This window comes from Callorhinus ursinus, unplaced genomic scaffold (assembly GCF_003265705.2).
Source record: "Callorhinus ursinus isolate GAN/ISIS: 27379988/994484 unplaced genomic scaffold, GSC_fseal_2.0 scaffold51, whole genome shotgun sequence".
NCBI lineage: Eukaryota > Metazoa > Chordata > Mammalia > Carnivora > Otariidae > Callorhinus > Callorhinus ursinus.
Genome location: NW_027397113.1, coordinates 6,755,053 through 6,761,070, shown reverse-complemented (window position 1 = coordinate 6,761,070; position 6,018 = coordinate 6,755,053).

Here is a 6,018-nt window from a genome sequence, read left to right as displayed (position 1 = left end):
ACCAGCCCTTGACGGTGAGTCCTCTGGTTGTCTGTTGGTTGTCTGTTCTTGTGTAACAAACTACCTTGTTTTGATGGCTGAAGACAACAGCCCTTTGATTATATCTCATGATTTGTGGGTCAGGGCTCAGCCGGGCAATTCTTTTGTTCCATGTGGCCTCGACTAGGGTCACTCAGGGGTATTCGGCAGGAGATGAGGCTGGGCTGGAGGGCCCAAGGTAGCTTCCCTCACCTTGGCCGGGATGGCTGAACAGCAGGGGCTCTCCACGTGGCTAGCTTGGGGTTCCTCAACCCAACAACCATGGCAGCCTTGGGGCAGTCAGGCTTCTGACACAGTAGCACAGGGCTCCAAGTGGGAGAGTCCCAAAAGACAGGAGGAAGAAGCTGCCAGTTTTCTAAGGCTTGGAAACTGGTCCAGTGTCACTTGCAGTGTATTCCATTGGCCAAAGTAACCCCAGAGGCCACCAAATTTAAGGGGAGGGGACATGGATCCCTTTCAATGGGGAGGGTGTCAGTGAACGTGCACTTACCTCTCATTTCCCAGAGTGTCCCTTGATGGCCTTTTCGTAGCATTGCGTGTCATAGGATAGGCCATGATCAATTTTTTTTTTAAGATTTTATTTATTTGAGAAAGAGAGAGAGCACAAGCAGGGGGAGCAGCAGGGGGAGAAGGAGAAGCAGGCTCCCCGCTGAGCCCGTCGCCAGGCTCAATCCCAGGACCCTGGGATCATGACCGGAGCTGAAGGCAGACGCTTAACCGAGTGAGCCACCCAGGCGCCCCCATGATCAATTTAAATCTGCCTGTCGTGTAGCAGGTTTCACTCTCAAGCCTCAACCAAGCTCAGTTGTGCAAGAAATATGATGTTTTACGTTTCCTCAGGTCAGGGTTTCCCAGCCTCAGCTCATTTGGGACCACGTAATCGCTGGGAGCTGTAGGGTGTGTGTTATAGGATGTTCAGCAACATTCCTGGCCTCAAAGTTGGGACCATCGAAAATGTCTCCAGACACTGTCAAATGTCCTCTGTGGGCAAAATCAGCCAGGTTGAGAACCAGAACCTCGGGATCAACTCATTCTGACTCCAAGCCCCCATCCTACCCAGCCGTGAGGAAATCTTACCCCAGTTACAACTAGGATTCTCATCCAGGTGATCTCAGATTGGGGGGAAGTGTGTGGTGCCCTAAACCCAAGGAAGAGTTCCAATCCACTACCATGGCTGTTGTCAATGTCCTCACTGGGCTCACCTCAGTGGTACCCTGAATACAAAGAAGCTCTCCTCCCACCCCCACCCCAACCCTGCACCTCTCATAGGGTATGGGCTATGAGCACAGCCTGGGAGTCTTCACACGCATCTTGCAAAGTTGTCCCCTCTAACTCTGGTCGCCTACCAACTCAAAGTTTCCCAGTCAAAGCTAGAAGATGGCTGGAGAGTCCGTGGGTCTGGGTCCAGCTGACAGAATTTGCTGGGAGACTGGACATGGTTGTGAAAGACAGGGGTGAAGGACACCTCCAAAGTTTTCAGCCTGAACCAGTCCAAGAATAAAGAGGCCACTGATGGGAAGGAAGTCAAGGAAGGAACAATTTGGGGGGAGACTATCGGGAGCTCTGATCTGAACACATTGGGAAGTCCATCAGCCATCCAGGTGGAGACATCAAGGAGACAGCTGGGTGGATAAGTCTGGAACTCGGGAGCAAGATCTGAGCGGAAGGTAAAAATGTGGGAGTCATCTGAGGTGGTATTTATAGCTACGAGACTGACTGAGATCACCCTGGGAGGGAGTGTGGATGGTGAGGTCCCAGGCTGGGCTCTGGGGCTCTCAAATGAATAATTATCAGGTAATAATTACCATCATTTTATTTCTTGAAGCATCTGGCACAGTGCCTGGCTCTCCGTACAAGTTCTCTGAATGGCACAGAACACTATGGCACTTTATTAACCCCCACACTTTCCCTGCTAATCAGGATTTAGAGGGGCGCCTGGGTGGCTCAGTCATTAAGCGTCTGCCTTCGGTTCAGGTCATGATCCCAGGGTCCTGGGATTGAGCCCCGCATCGGGCTCCCTGCTCGGCAGGAAGCCTGCTTCTCCCTCCCGCTCCCCCTGCTTGTGTTTCCTCTCTCTCTGTGTGTCTCTCCCTGTGAAATAAAATCTTTAAAAAAAACAAATAAAATAAAAAATAAAAAAAAATCAGGATTTAGAGTCTACCTTAGCACGAAAGCAGGTAGTTAGAATCACTCAGTTAAGTAGGAATGAAAATATTCTTTAGGAATTTTCCAGAACCCGGAATGGGAACTTTGCTATCACTTGCAGAAGGAAAATCAGGCTGTCTTAAAGTCCCACTCCAAAAGCGAAAGTTCTTACCAGCACAAAATTCCACATTCCACAGACCCCGGAGTTCTGGGCTGCCACCACTCCCTAATCCATGCTCCACACTCCCACCCTGAGTGTCCTGAGCTCCAGCTGTTTTCCTTTTTCTCACATAGGGAGAACTTTAAAACCGGGAGTTTGTTCTGCCGAGCATTTGGTCACACACGTTTACTCCTTCAGTCTCTCATTCGCTCCAGGATCTGCAACCTCAGATTGACTCTGAATACAGCCTCCGCCATCTTGCTCCCCACCCTTGAGAGCAGAGGCACCAAAATAGCAGCATGAATCATTCGGGAACTGTCATGTAATGCAAGGCCTGGGCACCTTCTGTGGCGGTGCCTCTGCTTGTGTTCCAGGATCTGGGGAAGGGGACACTGGCAGGCCGCCGTCACTGCCTCCCTGTCCCACTCCAGAGGGCTGTCTACGAAGAGATTTGAAAAGCCCAAGTTGGTAAAAAGTGTGAGCTGACATTTCTGAATGTCCAGGAGTGGCTTTACTGTGACCCTGAGTAAGCTTAAGATTTAGGGGTCCCTGATTCACATCCCTTCTGAAGGTCCAAACCTTATTTAATCTGTATTTTTCTTTCCTCAGAGGGGGATTTCCAAATTTAATGTTTTGGGTCTGATGAGACTTGAAGATGGATGATTTTGTTCAACCCTCATAGTAACCTTGGGGAGTCATTGGCACTTCATCATCCCCAATTATAGGCAAGGACACTGGAGCATAGCAGAGCCTTCTTTGGGTTCCCTGAAAATTTCAAGCTTGTTTTAACCTCAGGGCCTTTGCACTTTCTGTTGTCCTGTCTGGAACCCTGTCCTTGGCTGGCTTCTTGTCACTCCAGGTCTAACGGGCCTTCACCAACCACCCACCTCTTGGAGCTCTTCCTTCCCTGCTTCCCTGCTTCCCCTCTATCCCTTACCTTTTGCCTTTTTTTTTTTTTAAATAGCACTCACCACTCTTTATTTTCATTTCTGTATGTTTTTATCTAACAAATGCATATAGTGCTTTCTCTGTAGGTAAGCAGTGTCCTAAGAGCATTACAAATATCAAACAATTTAATCCTCACTACTCTGACATCAAAACCGTTTCACCCACATTTTAAAATGGAAATAACGGAAACACAGAAAGGTTGAGCAGGTTGCTTGAAGTCACACAGCTGATGAGTGTAACTATCATCTATCTCTCCTACTAGAAGACAAGATCCACGCGAGCAGAAGCTGCCTCTGTGAGCTGTCTTGTTCTCTGTTGAGTCCCTGCCCCCAGGGTAGTGTGCCACACGTGGCAGGACTATATAAAAGATGTCAGTGACGATGAAACCAGGTTAGAGAGAGAGGGAAGAGTGGGAAAGAAGCCTGGAGAGAAGCTGTGGGGAGATGGTGGAAGAGCTCCTCTGGGGGGCAGCAGTGGGACTGGCAAAAGTGTGGTGGTCTGGAGACAGTGCCAAGGAGAAATGAAAGGTCTTGTGGACAGGTTTAATTTAGCAGATGAGTAAGAGAGGCCAAAAGCCTGGGAATCACCTCCTTCCTTCCTGTTCTGAGACCAATGTATCAACAGATCCTGTTGGCTCCTCCAAAAGTTGGAACCCAACTGTTCTCAGCCCTCCTCCGCTCCCACTCTGGCCCACAGCATTGTCATCACTCTCCTGGAACACGGCAAATGTCCTGAAAGGTCACCTACACTGCAGCCAGAGTCCTGCTAAAACTACGTCAGATCATGTCCCTTTACTGTTCAAAACGTGTGGCATGAACACACTGGCCTCTCGCCCCGCAGGACCTGGCCCCTGCTTCCTCTTGGCCCCACTCCCGCTCCCTCCTTGCTCCCACCATCCTGGCCACCCCACTGCAGGTCCCACCCCAGGATCTTTGCATGTGTTGTTGTCCTTGCACCCTCTGAGTGCAAGGTTCTTCCCCAGATTTTCCATTCATCTCACTCCCTTACTTCTTCAGGTCTTTTCTCAAATCTTAGCTTCTGAGGTTTGTCCAGGCCAGCTTATTAAAATTGCAACACCATCCCCCTCACCCAACACTCCTTAACCCTTCTCTGCTTCATTTTTCTCCACTGCACTTAGGCAGATCTATCCTATAAACTTTTTTGATGTGTCTCCATCACTAGAATGAGTGCCAAGTGATTTTTGTCGGGTTTGTTCACTGCATTTTCTCCAGAGCCCACAATCGCATCTGACACATTCAATCATACGTGACAGATTAATGAACACCTACTATGTGCCAGATGCTGTGCAATGCACTGAAAAACAAGGAAAAAGGAAAAAGGACATGAGGCCCCTGTGGACCTAACAAAATGTGGCACTGACACCGAAGTTGCCGGTTTAATTTGTGACTGGACACACATACAGCCCACAGGGGAGTAAAAGCAAGTAACAGGTGGGCAGAAATTAGTATCCTTTTAGGAGGTAGACTATTAAGGAACCATTACCGTTCATCTCAGCCTGAAAAGACCAAATTAACGTGGCAGAGTTGGTGGAAGCAGGACCCCAGCAGAGGGAACAGTTTGTAGGCAGGCCTGGAGGGAAGGAGCCCACTTAGTTTAATGAACAGACATGTCAGCGGGCTGCAGTTTGGTGCTGAAGACGGAGGACAGGGAAAGAGGCCGTATAAGTGGGCCTGCCAGATGAGACCGGCCCTGAGCCCCAATCTAAAGCCTCCAAGAGCTTTAAACAGGGGATGTGGATCCGCAGAGACTCTGGTTGCAGTGCTGCCAAAGGATCGGGGACAGCGGGGCTGGAAGAGGAAGCTGTGGAGACAAGCTACTGGCAAGGAGTGGGCACTTAAAACCCTGGGCAGAGGATAGCAAGGCCACCGCAGGCCCCAAGACCCTCATCCAAGCCCTCTCCAGACCTGGCATGCGGCTTCTTTGTTCCATGAAACACACACTGGTCCAGGAGGGAAAACCAGCCTCTCTCCTCCACGCCCTCAGCCCTTTCGCATCCCCGGGTGCTCTCGCACGTGCCCTGCCTCTCGGCGAGGCCCTCCCAGGCCGCCACCGCCGCCAGCAGGTGGGCAAGCACCTCGCTCGTCTTGGTTCCCCGCCCCCCTGCACCTCCCACTAATGGCGGCAGCTCCCTGTCATGGAGCGCTAAAGACGCGACTGCACGATGGGAAACCTCCCACGGCCCTGGACGACCAAACCCTGGACACGAGCGGGTCACACACAACGTGCATTTCCACCGAGGGGACTCGGGGAGTCACGGCCCCCGCCACGGAGAGATTCCGGCCTGTCCACCCAAACCCCAGCTCCTTCGCTATTTCTGACCACTCGGCGCCTGAAAGCGGGCTCTGGGGACGTCCCGGCCAGGGCGCTCTCCCGAGGTCCACCCAGACGCCACCCCCACCGGCTGGGACCGCCGAGCGGCTCTGTGCCGCCGGGGAGGAGCGAGTCGTCAGGGCCACACTCGTGACCCACGGAGGCGGGAAGCTGCCACCGCGGCCGAGAGCGACTGTGCTCTTGGACTCCCATAAACCAGTGCAGAGGTGAAGCCCCCACACTGCCTTTTGACGGGCGGCCATTTAAACCTATCAGCGCAAACTGGCGGCGACTCTCCGCCCAATCGACATTTTTTTTCATCTGAAGGAGCTGCCGTCACGGAGTCCGTCAGCCCAATGGGAGAGGTGGAAATTTCCAGAAAGAACGGGACCAAT